This window comes from Schistocerca piceifrons, chromosome 1 (assembly GCF_021461385.2).
Source record: "Schistocerca piceifrons isolate TAMUIC-IGC-003096 chromosome 1, iqSchPice1.1, whole genome shotgun sequence".
Classification (NCBI taxonomy): Eukaryota; Metazoa; Arthropoda; class Insecta; order Orthoptera; family Acrididae; genus Schistocerca; species Schistocerca piceifrons.
The window spans coordinates 1205020186-1205037795 of record NC_060138.1 but is presented as its reverse complement, the minus strand read 5'-3'; positions in this window follow the sequence as shown (position 1 = coordinate 1205037795).

Here is a 17610-nt window from a genome sequence, read left to right as displayed (position 1 = left end):
ATCCATTCACTCATTTTTTTGTTACAGAGGGCAGCCAACCCCCCCCCCCCCCCCCGTTTTTCTTGTTATTGATCTCATTTTGTTCGTTACTGTTCGTTCTATTTGTTCGGGGTGGACGTCCCATGATGCTTGTTCAAGTTCATCGTTGATCCACCAACTCAGTCTCTCTTTTTTTTTTTTTTTTTTTTTTTTTTTTTAAAAAAAAAAAAACTGGAGGGCAGCTGACCTTCTGATGGAGGAGGAGTTGTGAAAACGACATAATGCATTTATTGTATATACAAAACCAAACGTGTATTACAGGTCACTGAAGATACTTCGTAAATAAAAGAAGCAAAACCCGTTTGTCAAAAAACCAGCTGCCTGTCATTTAGTTGCAAGGCCGGAACATACCTTTGTAAGTAGGCTGTTTAGGTTTTTATGTTGGTAACGTCATGTAGCGCCCTGTATGAAAATCACTGGCTGTGCTGTGTGCAGCCAGTGGCTGGTTGGCATTGTTGGAATATTCGCTATTGTAGTGTTGGGCAGTTAGATGTGAACAGCGCGTAGCGTTGCGCAGTTGGAGGTGAGCCGCCAGCAGTGGTGGATGTGGGGAGAGAGATGGCAGAATTTTGAGAGCGGACGATCTGGACGTGTGTCCATTAGAAAGAGTGAATTGTAATACTGGATATCATGAACTGATAATATATATATATATATAACTTTTGAACACCATTAAGGTAAATACATTGTTTGTTCTCTACCGAAATCTTTCATTTGCTAAGTATGCCGATCAGTAATTAGTGCCTTCAGTAGTTTGAATCTTTTATTTAGCTGGCAGTAGTGGCGCTCGCTGTATTGCAGTAGTTCGAATAACGAAGATTTTTGTGGGGTAAGTGATTCATGAAGCGTATAGGTTATTGTTAGTCAGGGCCATTCTTTTGTAGGGATTATTGAAAGTCAGATTGCATTGCGCTAAAAGATATTGTGTGTCAGTTTAGTGTTGATCAGAATAAGTAAAGAGCGAATTGTCTGAGTACGTTTAGTTCCGCTCAGCTGTTTGAAAATCAAATAATGTAAGGGGTTTACCAGCACAGTAATTCACAAATTTTTCTAAGGGGATGTTTCACCTTCACGAACCAATTACATGTGGTCTGCTAATTTTCGAGTTTATAACCAAGTCATTTCGTGATAGAACTGTACTTAGCAGAAAAAAACTGAGGTCAGAAATGGACTCGGTGCCCAGATACCATAATGTTAAGCTACTTCGTGACAAAAAGTAATAAAAAAAAATATCTTTTCGTTGTTGTGTGTAATTAACAGCTGTGACTTGGCACGACCAGAGACGATTGCGATCAAGACCGCCGATGAAACAGGGTCGCCGCGACACGTTTGCGCGTGGCCCCCGGCTGTGTGGCGGTGGGTGTTTTCAGGGCGGTGCGCTCGGCCCAGCTGCTGTGCCTGAAGCGGCGGATTTGCATCTTAATGCGCTGGCCGACTGCGCGGCCCACACGTCAGCGGCAGTGTCCGGCAGTTTTGTGGTGGCCGGCCCCGTCTGGAATATTCGATGCCCGGAGCGCGCAAAACCCGGCAAAAAAGCCACAGGCGTATCTGTGCGTGCGCGCGCGGCGGCGTGTTTTACACGGGCAGCCCATAACTACACCGCATTAATAAAACGCGCCGCCGCACAATAAACTGTGTAAATTAAATACCCTGTGAAAACACGGGGATTAAGCTGTACGTTTCAATTTGGTGTATGTAATTAACCAGGCGTGTAAACCGAAATGGAAGAGCGCTCATTAATTCATTGGCATAACAGCACCGCTGCGTCCATCCCACGAGCTTTCAAATTTACGGCCTTTTTTCCCTGTTTCCTGTCCCGGATATTTTCGCGCAGAGAAGACCGCTCGATAGTCGTATGCTTTAGTCAGCGCTTTTATCTATTAATAGGCACCATCCTGACTATCGGGTACGGTACAGAAGGTTGGACAAGTACGCCAAGTTCGGAAGTTTGCAAGCCGTCTGACTTGCCTCTTCCATTTGCACTGAATTTTTCTGCCCCTAGTCACGATTGGCGATAGGCAGGACACTTTAGTTGTATCTACTTATAGTCTAAATACGTTGATTTAGAACGGGGAAATGTATTTTATCAAATTTTACTCGTAGTCGGGAAAGAGGCTAATAGCAGATAGGGTTCATTAAAGAGACAGAGAAGATCCAACGGAGAGCAGCGCGCTTCGTTACAGGATCATTTAGTAATCGGAAAGCGTTACGGAGATAATAGATAAACTCCAGTGGAAGACTCTGCAGGAGAGACGCTCAGTAGCTCGGTACGGGCTTTTGTTAAAGTTTTGAGAACATACCTTCACGGAGGAGTCAAGCAGTGTATTGCTCCCTCATACGTATATCTCGCGAAGAGACCATGAGGATAAAATCAGAGACATTAGAGCCCACACAGAGGCATACCGACAATCCTTCTTTCCACGAACAATACGAGACTGGAAAAGAAGGGAGAACCGATAGAGGTACTCAAGGTACCCTCCGCCACACACCGTCAGGTGGTTTGCGGAGTATGGACGTAGATGTAGTTCCACTCTGTGAATACGTGAGCAATGCACAGCGCGCGCACTGCTCTAAATGAGGCAGATGTTTCGGGGAAAGTCAAAGCTTTGTCCGTGTCAGGTGACCACCGACGGAAGCTCACGGGCGGTTGGTTAGTTGGTTTGCTTGGGGAAGGAGACCAGACAGTGAGGTCATCGGTCTCATCGGATTAGGGAAGGAAGTCGGCCGTGCCCTTTCAAAGGAACCATCCCGGCATTTGCCTGGAGCGATTTAGGGAAATCACGGAAAACCTAAATCAGGATGGCCGGACGCGGGATTGAACCGTCGTCCTCCCGAATGCGAGTCCAGTGTCTAACCACTGCGCCACCTCGCTCGGTGCTCACGGACGTTGAGCCGTGCTGCGGCTCGCGTTGGTGCTGTTTGTAGGTTTCCATCCTCTGTTGGAGGCCAGACGGTACCGTTTCGTTGGCACGGTTGCTGTTGTTTGTCTTCTTCTCGTGTTGACTGGCGCCACTCGGTTTCGCAAGCGTTGCCTGTCCGCTAGTGGCAGCAGCGGTGGTTATCGATATGTAGTAACTGTTCCCCTATCTTATGGGCGACGTCGTTGTTTTCCGTGTGGTGTGAGTGTGGCAGTTCGGTTGGGGAGCCAGGTCCGCGCAGTGCCAGAACACGCCGGGACCTCTAGCGGCACGCATGGACTGCCGGATGGAAGGCCTGACGTCACGTGAGTGCGCGACCTCGTCGTAAAGCGGATCCAGCAGGCTTTAAGATGAGTGCATCTCAATCCAAGTAGAGAAACCTCCACCATTGTGATATCTCGCCATTCTCCAGTGACTTGGGTTCGTGTTGCTGCTCGTAGTGTCGCCGAGGCGAAGAGAAGCGAGTGCTTAGGGAAGACGGATCTGATTACGTTTCCTCGACTTCTTATTACTTTTTACTGCGTTCAACTTGTTACAATTTATTAAGTTCAACCAGCGGCAATTTTTCTTGGCTGGTGGCCGCTAACGCCCCAATTACCTGCCCTGGGGGTTAGTGTATGTAACGGCAGTCTACGTTTCCTCGCCTTGCCATTGCTGTGCGGTAACGCGTGTAGTTTTGACAGCTTTCTTGATTGTAGGCCGGTTGGTACTTCTTCTACTCTGGTGGTAGTGATTTCTTTCTCGTTCCGGGCGCTTTAAAGACAGTAGCCGGTTCGGGCTTTGGCGTATTGTTCCATCGTTGCGTTTCGTTTAACGGACGTCAGGTAGCTTCAGCAAGATTATCATTAGTCATTCGTTGGACTGCCACTAGTCTGAGTTACCATCTTGTGAAGTGAATGCAACTCTTGTCTGGCTGTCTCATCGCTCGCATAGGCAGGGTCGGAAGGTGACGGTTTGGTCGTGAGTTCGCCGAACCAACGAATGTGAACTCCGAAACTACCTGAAATGTCTCGGGTTCCCGCAGAAACGTCAACACATTCCATTTCTGTACAAGGGTCACTTTGCGTAACTGTGACAAACTCAGCCATTAGTGTCCAGCAATTCCATTCACGCATTGGTGCTACTTCTCCGGCAGCCGTGTTGGGAAATCATAGGTGGAAACTTCAGTGGCAATGAAAGTTTGACTCAGATATGAAGAGGAGCCCAGATAGTCTAACGGTTAAAGGGACTCCTCGTGGTAGAAAGGCAGTCCTAAAAGTACGTAAATTTTCATTAGAGACAACACGTTTATTACACAGCAGATTTTGCATTTCTGATTAACTTCCCCTACCGCTATATGTGAATTATCAGTTTAATAAGTCACAGCTGCAAAATACTAACACGAATTCTTTACAGACGAATGGAAAAACTAGTAGAAGCCAACCTCGGGGAAGATCAGTTTGGATTCCGTAGAAACACTGGAACACGTGAGGCAATACTGACCTTACGACTTATCTTAGAAGAAAGATTAAGGAAAGGCAAACCTACGTTTCTAGCATTTGTAGACTTAGAGAAACCTTTTGACAATGTTGACTGGAATACTCTCTTTCAAATTCTAAAGGTGGCAGGGGTAAAATACAGGGAGCGAAAGGCTATTTACAATTTGTACAGAAACCAGATGGCAGTTATAATAGTCGAGAGACACGAAAGGGAAGCAGTGGTTGGGAAGGGAATGAGACAGGGTTGTAGCCACTCCCCGATGCTATTCGATCTGTATATTGAGCAAGCAGTAAAGGAAACAAAAGAAAAATTCGGAGTAGGTATTAAAATTCATGGAAAAGAAATAAAAACTTTGAGGTTCGCCGATGACATTGTAATTCTGTCAGAGACAGCAAAGGACTTGGAAGAGCAGTTGAATGGAATGGACAGTGTCTTGAAAGGAGGATATAAGATGAACATCAACAAAAGCAAAACAAGGATAATGGAATGTAGTCTAATTAAGTCGGGTGATGCTGAGGGAATTAGATTAGGAAATGAGGCACTTAAAGTAGTAAAGGAGTTTTGCTATTTGGGGAGCAAAATAACTGATGATGGTCGAAGTAGAGAGGATATAAAATGTAGACTGGCAATGGCAAGGGAAGCGTTTCTGAAGAAGAGAAATTTGTTAACATTCAGTATTGATTTGTCAGGAAGTCGTTTCTGAAAGTATTCGTATGGAGTGTAGTCATGTATGGAAGTGAAACATGGACGAAAACTAGTTTAGACAAGAAGAGAATAGCAGCTTTCGAAATGTGGTGCTACAGAAGAATGCTGAAGATTAGATGGGTAGATCACGTAACTAATGAGGAAGTATTGAATAGGATTGGGGAGAAGAGAAGTTTGTGGCACAACTTGACCAGAAGAAGGGATTGGTTAGTAGGACATGTTCTGAGGCATCAAGGGATCACAAATTTAGCGTTGGAGGGCAGCGTGGAGGGTAAAAATCGTAGAGGGAGACCAAAAGATGAATACACTAAGCAGATTCAGAAGGATGTAGGTTGCAGTAGGTTCTGGGAGATGAAGAAACTTGCACAGGATAGAGTAGCATGGAGAGCTGCATCAAACCAGTCTCAGGACTGAAGACCACAACAACAACAACAACCACTACATGTCTCGCATCTTGATTCGTCCCCAGAGATCCGTTCAGTTCATTTCGATGAGTCTAATTCAACTGATATTCTCCGACTTTTCCAATACCACAGTATCGTAGAGGGAACAGGGCAGTAAAGAAGGTCCTCGGAGGGTTCTGACAGCCATCCGGAGCCGTCGCCGGATGAGGAACTTTTAATTTCTTGTCGGGGCGGAGGGCGCCTGCTGCGCGACCCTTTGTTTACGGAGGGACGGCGACCCCAGGAAATTTCATTAATCAGCGCGGCGTCGGACGCGCCTGCTTCATTTCGCCGGCCGTGTGTTCCTCATCTCGCCTCACATGTTGTCCAGGAGCCGGAAACACGGCCGGCGGGCGGCAGATGCGGAAAAAAGTTTTAATTAAAGTCGTCGGCGCGGTCCCCTCTCTGAGGCTGCACGTACATTAAGCAGCCATTGCTTACCCTAACAAGTGACGAGCGCCCCGTCTGCCTAAAGAGGCGTCCTGGAGGTCGACGGAGAACACACACCTCACCCACACCTGTACCTACCTGCCTCTGTGCTGTGCCAGCTCCCGTGCACAGCATATCGCATGGCACTTCTTTTACTGAACCGTGCGTTTTTTCCGTTCCCTTCGCGGACTCCGCGTGGAAAGAAGGGCTGCTCGAACGCCTCTCCGCCAGCTGTTATTTCCTTAATTTTGTCCTCACTATAGCCACGGGGTAAGTACGCAGGCGCCTGCAGAATATACAGGGTGTTTCAAAAATGACCGGTATATTTGAAACGGCAATAAAAACTAAACGAGCAGCGATAGAAATACACCGTTTGTTGCAATATGCTTGGGACAACAGTACATTTTCAGGCAGACAAACTTTCGAAATTACAGTAGTTACAATTTTCAACAACAGATGGCGCTGCAAGTGATGTGAAAGATATAAAAGACAACGCAGTCTGTGGGTGCGCCATTCTGTACGTCGTCTTTCTGCTGTAAGCGTGTGCTGTTCACAACGTGCAAGTGTGCTGTAGACAACATGGTTTATTCCTTAGAACAGAGGATTTTTCTGGTGTTCGAATTCCACCGCCTAGAACACAGTGTTGTTGCAACAAGACGAAGTTTTCAACGGAGGTTTACTGTAACCAAAGGACCGAAAAGCGATACAATAAAGGATCTGTTTGAAAAATTTCAATGGACTGGGAACGTGACGGATGAACGTGCTGGAAAGGTAGGGCGACCGCGTACGGCAACCACAGAGGGCAACGCGCAGCTAGTGCAGCAGGTGATCCGACAGCGGCCTCGGGTTTCCGTTCGCCGTGTTGCAGCTGCGGTCCAAATGACGCCAACGTCCACGTATCGTCTCGTGCGCCAGAGTTTACACCTCTATCCATACAAAATTCAAACGCGGCAACCCCTCAGCGCCGCTACCATTGCTGCACGAGAGACATTCGCTAACGATATAGTGCACAGGATTGATGACGGCGATATGGATGTGGGCGGCATTTGGTTTACTGACGAAGCTTATTTTTACCTGGACGGCTTCGTCAATAAACAGAACTGGCGCATATGGGGAACCGAAAAGCCCCATGTTGCAGTCCGATCGTCCCTGCATCCTCAAAAAGTACTGGTCTGGGCCGCCATTTCTTCCAAAGGAATCATTGGCCCATTTTTCAGATCCGAAACGATTACTGCATCACGCTATCTGGACATTCTTCGTGAATTTGTGGCGGTACAAACTGCCTTAGACGACACTGCGAACACCTCGTGGTTTATGCAAGATGGTGCCCGGCCACATCGCACGGCCGACGTCTTTAATTTCCTGAATGAATATTTCGATGATCGTGTGATTGCTTTGGGCTGTCCGAAACATACAGGAGGCGGCGTGGATTGGCCTCCCTATTCGCCAGACATGAACCCCTGTGACTTCTTTCTGTGGGGACACTTGAAAGACCAGGTGTACCGCCAGAATCCAGAAACAATTGAACAGCTGAAGCAGTACATCTCATCTGCATGTGAAGCCATTCCGCCAGACACGTTGTCAAAGGTTTCGGGTAATTTCATTCAGAGACTACGCCATATTATTGCTACGCATGGTGGATATGTGGAAAATATCGTACTATAGAGTTTCCCAGACCGCAACGCCATCTGTTGTTGAAAATTGTAACTACTGTAATTTCGAAAGTTTGTCCGCCTGAAAATGTACTGTTGTCCCAAGCATATTGCAACAAACGGTGTATTTCTATCGCTGCTCGTTTAGTTTTTATTGCCGTTTCAAATATACCGGTCATTTTTGAAACACCCTGTAGTTTTCTAGGTAGGTTCTCGCTAGATGTGCGGCGTCTTTGTTCGACGGTGTGTCAGCTGAAGATTTCCCAACATTTCTGTAACACTATTTCGTCACACTACCATGCCCGTGACCGCTGGACGCGAGGTACATCAATATGTTACAGAATCGCATCGTCCCTACCCTGATTGATAAATGCCAGTTGTAAGGCACGGCTTGCGTGGAGAATGGCTCTTTACCGCATATTGCTACACATGTGAAACATCTATTGCGGACGTCGTTTGGCGAGGATTGCGTGCTGAGCCGCCATTTCCGCCACGCTTGTGCTCCCAGGTCCCCAGACCTCAATCCGTGTGATTACTAACTAGTCTGCGGGGTTACCTGTAGTCGCTAGCCTACCGCCATCGTTCGACCTCATTGTGGATGCTAAAGGACAGCATCCAACGCAGTTGCTCACCATTCCTACAGATATCCTGTACAGTGCTCTTCACAATATTGTCTCTCGACTACACGTATTGTCGATGAATTACGGCCCACATGCCGAGCATTGTTATAAAGAATATCTTCTTTGCTAAAATCAATTGTTGTGCTAATTATTGCACTTGTATCATACGAGGAGCCATCTATTGGTCATTTCGTTCGCCTTTTTTGTTTTGATAAAACCCCACGTCATTTTAAGCGTATGTATAAATTTTTCCCACTCTATCTACATTACTCCGTGAAGTATTGAATTTTTAAATGTTAACGGGCTTTTGGGTCACCTTGTAGGTTAGGAACATCTGTCTTTTATCTGTGTAGGCATTTTGCAGAGAACCAAATAGACAGGCTGTTATGCCTCCGTTGCAGCGTGGTATGACCGTTATACGTTTCCTTTTTACTCACCGCTCAGCCAACACCCGCAGTCAGCAGGTGAATCCGAGGACACTTACCTGTAAAAGAGAAAGAAAAACCTATTAGCATTTCTACAAGTCTGAATTCTCATATATTCTATGTGAATTCCAAAGAAATCTTAACAAATATTTGGCAGCGTATTTTTCCACTGGTGTCAATCATTTTAAGTACAATGTAACCTAAACTTCCAGCGAGAAATTATGAGGTTGAGGATGAACACGAAAAAACTTACGTGTGGAAACAACTTACATCAGGTTCTTTATATTTTATTTTAATGATGTTTCTAGTTACATACGCGCTCGTCATGTTCTTGGATTTCCATTAGAACAACTTCACTTACCCCAGGAACTTGAAGTTTAGTACAGAGATCCTCGTCACAGCTCCATTCAGGTATCATCCACACCATCAGTTAAACAATCATCCACATCAGTTAAACAGTTTTGCGGCAGAATATCTAAGATGTCACACTTAGCCCACATTTCCATGTTGCAGCAATTATAACACTATACTGATGAGAGCACTGACCTCTTAGATTCTACGAACTAATCCCTTATTTTGTTGTATACTGATAGTAAATTTAATAAGCTCTGAAAATTATACAACAGCATATGACAGACAAATACGCTTAACAGTAGCTAACGGCCGCGGTGGCCGTGCGGTTCTGGCGCTGCAGTCCGGAACTGCGGGACTGCTACGGTCGCAGGTTCGAATCCTGCCTCGGGCATGGGTGTGTGTGATGTCCTTAGGTTAGTTAGGTTTAAGTAGTTCTAAGTTCTAGGGGACTGATGACCTGAGACGTTGAGTCCCATAGTGCTCAGAGCCATTTGAGCCAACAGTGGCTAACATAACAAGCTATTTTGAAGTTTTCAGAATGATATTTTCACTCTGCAGCGGAGTGTGCGCTGATGTGAAACTTTCTGGCAGGTTAAACTGTGTGCCGGACCGAGACTCGAACTCAGGACCTTTGCCTTTCGCGGGCAGGTTCTCTGCCACCTGAGCTACCCAAGCACGACTCACGCCCCGTCCTCACAGTTTTACTTCCGCCAGTACCGCGTCTCCTACCTTCCAAATTTCGCAGAAGCTCTCCTGCGAACCCTGCAGAACTAGCACTCCTGAATGAAAGAATATTGCGGAGACATGGCTTTGCCACTGCCTGGGGGATATTTCCACAATCAGATTTTCACTCTGCAGCGGAGTGTGCTCTGATATGAAACTTCCTGGTTGGTTAAAACTGTGGGCCGGACAAAGACTCGAACTCGGGAGGAGCTGTGAGGATGGGACGAGAGTCGTGGTTGGGTAGCTCAGATGGTAGAACACTTGCCCGCGATTGCAAAGGTCCCGAGTTCGACTCTCGGTCAGGCAAACAGTTTTAATCTGTCAGGAAGTTTCTTATTTTGAAATTTTATTTCCGTTCTTGAACTTGCGTGATTTGTAAAAGATTTTTTATACAAACTAACGAGAGCTATTGCATTTTTGACACAGAGAACATTTAGTGTAGCATAAAACCAAGATATCTCACTCAGAAAAGGAATAGAACTTGTACATTATTTACAAAGACGTTTGGAAGGTATTCACGAGAAAGTACGATGATGTTAAGTCCGTCAAGGACTATGAGAATATTTTACAAATTATTAGTACTGAATTTCTGTCCCACAAAATAGGCTAGACCGCAAACCGACCTTTATTAAGATACTTCTTGACCGGCACCGAATTTCATGTCGAATCGCTTATACAGATTCGACGACTGTCTGCAGACTGTTGGTTTTGGTTAGTCATTAAAATGTATATATTACAGGTATTGGACACAGTTAAGAGAACTCTTTATTTATACTTTAATACAGGGGTCTCCAAACTACGGCCCGCGGGCCGAAACCGGCAAACCGGCCCGCGTTAGCTGGCTGGACATCCCCGGTATCCGGCCCGCCAAATATTTGAGGTGGTACCTGTACTGCCGACAATTGAGTTTCGAGGCCTATCGCGACCAATACACCGCGACATTGTCAGAGCTCTATCTTTACAAAGCGGAAGGTCATGGTTAAACTTGTGGCTGTCCACAATAAACAGACAGACCATTATCCGTGCGATAGTGAAAAAAAAAAGAACTGTTAACAGACTAGTTTGGCGAAAACATTTTAAGTAAAAAAATTCTTTGCGTTTTATTCTACTCACGAGTCTGGTGCAAGTCTTTCAATTGGACGCCACTTCGGCGACTAGTCTTAGTTACCAATCATTATGGAAGATGCTTCTTAAGCGAGGTTTCACTTTCTTTTGATTACATTGTAAAATACATACAGAATGTGCAGTGATATACTTTTTTGTCGGTGAAATTCGCCAGAATTTCGGTCAGGTACGTCCACCAACCAAAATTATGTATTAAATAAAAATTGTCGTTCGTTTCAGTGCTAGCTATTCCCACAACCCTAGATTCTTGCGATTTCATCTTTCCTTTAGCCTTACATTACGGTGATCGTGGAGTGCTAGGGTGCTTTAATCCCACTAGGTAGATCTTGGCACTTGTGACTTCGTGGAGGAGTCAATGTGGCCCGCGGACTAAAAAGTTTGGAGACACCTGCTGTAATACGTAATTTATTACACACTTCAGGCCACATTAACTATGGCAAACAAAGAAATAGAATAAACTGCCCTCTGTTGGCGTGAATGGCGTTATGGATGCGCTAACGTGTGGTATCGCAGCCTTCCACAATACGGATACCAAGACTGTCTGAACCTTTACGGGGGTTCCATGAACAAGGGCTTCCAATCGTCCCACAAACAAGATCCTATTGTGGTTTTAGGTCCGGAGAACGTGGAGGCAGTGGAACAGGCCGCCCTCTCCCTTTCCACATTTCCACCTGTTATTCAGAAGCCGACGGATATTAACACTGGAGTGTCTTATCAGATCACGTGCAGTATTCTTTAGTATGGCGTTGTTGGTTGATCTGTGTAATCATGAACAACGAAGAAAATAACTTGCAACACCGGAATGAATCGCTTCATGTCCATAAAACGTATTTTCTTCTTGCTTGACGAATGTGTCCACTAAGTACGGTCGTACCTTTTTGTTAGGTTATGTACGGTGAGAATACAGTACATAAACAAGGTTGCAAAGTGAATCAGATCCTGGGATCGAGAGGGTGGCAGTTTAGACACCCATCGAGGTATACAGATGTTAGTTGTTCGTGCTGTCCCTAAAGTGCCTTAAATCAAATGCCAAGATGCTTAACACGATCGATTGCCTTCCACATCCATACGACTTCGTCCTTAATCTGCCTCACTTCATCTTTTGCACTCTGCCTGACACCAATCCCTTATGACAACAGATAACTTTTCTTCTCCTTGTTCAGCGTTTTCCTATAACAGTTAGCCGCTTTCGACATCCACAGGCATCTTTCGTTCCATTCATCCGTTGCTAGGTGTCTTTTTGCCACTGCTTTCTGTATGCATTTTTCTCACTTTTGCACTGGCCTTCCTCTCGTTTTTCTTCTCGGCGTCTCCCTGTTTAAAATCTTCGTTGGTCACTTGTGGTTAGGCATTTTCTATACGTGCTGCACGAACCACTGAAGCGTTCTTTCCCCCAAAGCTTATGTTGTGGAGTACGTTAACTCCATTCACCTCCATATCTCATTTCGCATCCTATCTTCACACCTTATCATATACTCCATTTGCACTGTTCTAATTCTCTCCCTAACTGCTTAGTGTATAGCCGAATGTTATTATTCCATATTAGCCAATAAGAAAATTTAGTAGCTCTCTTCCGTACTGCTATTCTGAAACTAACATCCTTGACACATGTACCAGAGTTATTTACTATTCTTTACAAATATTTGTAGCTTCTGCAGCATCTGCAGCATTTCATTTTTCATTCCTCTGCGTCAATTTTCACCAAATCATGTACCATACAAATACAGTTTGTCTTCTCCAGATTTATTCCCAAACTCTATTTGCTGTACCCTCTTCGTGGCATTCCAAAACCTTGTTTTTGAGTTTTGTCAACGAAAATACTTCGGATAGCCTTGTTTCGCATTTTAATCGTTACTTTTGTGTTGTTGTATAACTTTTTAGTAAGGTTAATCCATTTTTCTCTTACGTTTACCTAGTCATTGCTTCCCATAATTTTATTCTAGTGACATTGTCATACGCTTTGTGCAGAGCGAGAAAGGCCATGTATACGCTTTTATTTTTATAACTGCATTTTTCAATTTGTGTGAGGCAGTGAGTGTTAAAAGACATTATCGTCCTTGCCTAAAACCACGTTACTCTTCACTTAACACCGGAACACCCTTTTCATTTCCTTACTGAAAATACTGGAGAAAAGCATAGCTATTGCTGGGATAACATTTTTTCCGCTATAATTTGTGCATACCCCTTTGTCACCACTTTTTATATCGAGGAAATACATGACAAATTCCATTCGCTACGTGGATCTGCTCCAGTCTCTTTTTTCCTAAAAAATTTGCTTAAGAGTTCATTTATTGTACTGAAGCCCCGAGTCGCACTGAATAACACTGATGTAGAACACTTTTCAATACTGAAGCCGTTACATACAGAGTGGTTCAAAATACGTGTTACAAAGTGTTTGTCTAAGGTGGTTCAATCGTATGCCGTAAATGAACCTCCTTGTGATATTGTTGTATTGTAGCTCTGAAAACTCTGTAGCGCTCTTCCTGATGTATCAAATCACGTTTCAGAATGGCAGCGCTGACACTGAAACAGCGGTACTCAAAAACCACACGTTCAAGCTTCTGCTCCACAGCAGTCTGTGAACAATCCATTACTGGGCTCATTTTTACTGAGGAACCGGTCAGACAAGACAAACACAGACAAGTGCTGGAACATGAATTTATGGCGGCTGTACGACGCCGCCGAATGCTCTACAACTACTGGTTCGTGCAGGAAGGAGCATGTCCACACCGTACTGCAGACGTTGTCCACTTTCTTCAGGCGACATGCAGACATCGGTTCGTGTCATGGACCTGCTGCTGAATGGCACCCTTATAGTCACGATCTTACCCCAAGTGATTATTTGTTATGGGGTTATCTAAGGGACAGGCTCATAAATGATGCTTTGCACCACTCCAGGATCTTCGTACTGCAATTTCCGGAGAGATTCGTGCAACCGAAAACGATTTTCTACTGACAGTCACCACGGAACTCAGTTCAAGGCTCTACAGACTCGCTGCTGCAGAAGAAAACCACTTTAAAAAGCTTCTGTACTAATCTCAGATTGTCTGCTATAACATAAACATGATGTTGTTGTTGTTGTTGTTGTTGTGGTCTTCAGTCCTGAGACTGGTTTGATGCAGCTCTCCATGCTACTCTATCCTGTGCAAGCTTTTTCATCTCCCAGTACCTACTGCAACCTACATCCTTCTGAATCTGCTTAGTGTATTCATCTCTTGGTCTCCCTCTACGATTTTTACCCTCCACGCTGCCCTCCAATACTAAATTGGTGATCCCTTGATGCCTCAGAACATGTCCTACCAAACGATCCCTTCTTCTGGTCAAGTTGTGCCACATACTCCTCTTCTCCCCAATTCTATTCAATACTTCCTCATTAGTTATGTGATCTACCCATCTAATCTTCAGCATTCTTCTGTAGCACCACATTTCGAAAGCTTCTATTCTCTTCTTGTCCAAACTATTTATCGTCCATGTTTCACTTCCATACATGGCTACACTCCATACGAATACTTTCAGAAATGACTTCCTGACACTTAAATCAATACTGGATATTAACAAATTTCTCTTCTTCAGAAACGTTTTCCTTGCCATTGCCAGTCTACATTTTATATCCTCTCTACTTCGACCATCATTGGTTATTTTGCTCCCCAAATAGCAAAACTCCTTTGCTACTTTAAGTGCCTCATTTCCTAATCTAATTCCCTCAGCATCACCCGACTTAATTAGACTACATTCCATTATCCTTGTTTTGCTTTTGTTGATGTTCATCTTATATCCTCCTTTCAAGACACTGTCCATTCCATTCAACTGCTCTTCCAAGTTCTTTGCTGTCTCTGACAGAATTACAATGTCATCGGCGAACCTCAAAGTTTTTATTTCTTCTCCATGAATTGTAATACCTACTCCTAATTTTTCTTTTGTTTCCTTTACTGCTTGCTCAATATACAGATTGAACAACATCGGGGAGAGGCTACAACCCTGTCTTACTCCCTTCCCAACCACTGCTTCCCTTTCATGTCCCTCGACTCTTATAACTGCCATCTGGTTTCTGTACAAATTGTAAATAGCCTTTCGCTCCCTGTATTTTACCCCTGCCACCTTTAGAATTTGAAAACATGATAGCAGGTATTTATCACCCCTTATTACGTTGCAGTACACAAAAACCATGTAACACTTATTTTGCGCTACCATGTACTTCTCATCTCCAAATGTATTCCATTTACATCATCTGCTCTTTCGACAGAGCAGTGTAGTGTATTTACTGACCAAATAAAACTGATATAAACCCCCACATATTTATAAAGAATTTCATTCGTTTGCTGTTGCGTTGGGTCCTGGCAAGAGGCATATGAAAATACTCGCAACAGCGTGTAGTTTTTCTTTAATACTGGGCGCTAACTTTATCGCGGTGCAGGCTGGCTGTTTTAATTAAAGCCCCGAGCGGCGCCCCGCGCCGGGAGCCAAACCCGCAGCCCGCAGGGCCACCGCAGCCGTTGCCGATAATTTGCTAACGGCCGCGCTAAGCCGCGAGCGCATTAACATTTACGGGGCGCTGCGTGTTTTCGCTGGCCGTCCCCAATATTGCTCCAGAGTGAACCACCTAACCGCAGCGCCGCACTTCATTAGAGTCGGGAGCGCGCTCCACCGGTTTTCCTCAGGCCGCACGAGTCTTTTGTGAGCATTTTGTTGGGGCACGAAGACCGTACCGTGTACAGTGGCGCAGCCGTGTTCTTAATGCGCTCCTCAAAATAAATTCATTCGACAAATATTAACAACCACTGGACCCATATTCTAGAGATTACTAGTTCATCATATTATATTTTCAGGAACATCACACCTCGGGACAAGCGGTCAACAATCGAGCGATTCACTTTGGAGGTGATAGATCACTAATGGTATCCGGAGTCATACAGAAGACAGTACTTCCCGTGACTGTTAAAAAGAGGCACGGAAAGTGATTGCAGCTGATACGAAGAGTCGTTCGATAAGTACTGCAACGCGGTTGTTTCTTTCTCGACCAGTGTCGGTTGACAAAACTGCAGAGTTTGTTGTGGGAGATCATGTAACATACAGCTTCAGCCCCTATAGTCTCATGAACATCCGACAGGTTGCGGCGCAATACGCAGTCTTCAAAACGGTGTCTGTGACGGAGGCGCGTTCCTAGGAGACAGCTGCCATTGAGTTTCTATTGGCGGAAGACCAGAGCATTGCAGATATTAATAGGTGATTGCAGAACGTCTACGGAGTCATGACAGTGAACAAAAGCACGGTGAATCGTTGGGCGAGGCGTCTGTCATCACTGCAACGAGGTCGCGCCTATCCGTAAACGTCACGCGCGCCGGCGGGCTCACAGAGCTGTGACTCATACAATGCTGGAACTTCAGCGTGTTCGTGGCGACGAAAATGCAAACTAACTTCTTTTTCTCCATGGCAACGCAAGACCTCAGACAAGTCTGTTCACTCGAGAGGAGCTCACAAAACTTCATTGGTCAGTTCTTCGTCATCCACCCTACAGTGCGGATCTCGCAACTTCCGACCTCTATCTGTTCGGTCCAATGGAGGACGCGCTCTGCAGGAAGCAGTACGTGGATGGTGGGGAGTTTGCTAATGCAGCGAGGCGTTGCCTCCAACGTCGACCAGTAGAGTGCTACCAGGTGGGTATAGAGGCCCTCCTAGTAAGGCGTCGTAACGAAAAACAGGATTTTGTAGCCGAAAAAGTGGGGGATAATATGGTGTATTGGAATCCTGAATAAAGCCAACTGTCTTTCAGGAAAAAAATGTGCTGCGTTACTTACTGGATGCCACTCGTACTTTTTCGAGTCCGAGTGAATTTTCAGCCATTGTCTTTGATCCCTCTTACCTCTTCTAAAGTTTTCGGTTCAGTATTGGGCGACGTCAGTAGCTGAATTGTTCCCAGACACAAATCTTCGAGAGAGCACTGGTAAAGATTAGTAGGACAATATAATGGGGGTGCCGCAACCGCACAATGTGTCACTATGATCTTTTAGCCTCTACGTTGCTAAGTTTGTCTTTACTGGTGCTACACCTGTTCGTAGTCTGTTGAATGTCCAAGTTTCCCACTCCATTTGGGCAACTATTGGCTTAATTTCTTGTAATGTGTTCAAGTTCGACAAGTACACGAGACTTTTCCTGAATGTTAATCTACTGAAAACTTGCTCCATGCACTCCACGTTACATATTTTTCATCAAGGGTCTGTTTGAAGTGTTCCATGTCTTCTGTTTCTGATAGCCAAATACACAGACCACGGAAACCAGCTGCTCTATAGGTATAGCCTTCATAAATCCATTTGTTAAACGGAATGTTCCATTCAGGATGACATTTACTTTTTCTGTGTGGGCAAATCTGTTCCGGACTGGGCAAGCGTACTCTGCAGTGGAAAAGCAAAGAGCGCTATAAATCAGAAGCATTCGCTCCCCACTTGACTTCACTATCAACTTTTCGGTCATTTTTTCTGTTTTCCGCCGTTGCTTAGTTTCTTCAAAATTCGTGGAGGTATGTTCAGTCTATACAATTAATTGAAGGCAGTTCTTCTGTTGCTATTCGGCAATATGGCATATGGCAGTAAATAACTGTCCTGATTTAGACACTATGTGATCAAAAGTATCCGGAAACCTGGCTGAAAACGACTTACAAGTTCATGGCGCCCTCAATCGGTAATGCCGGAGTTCATAATGGT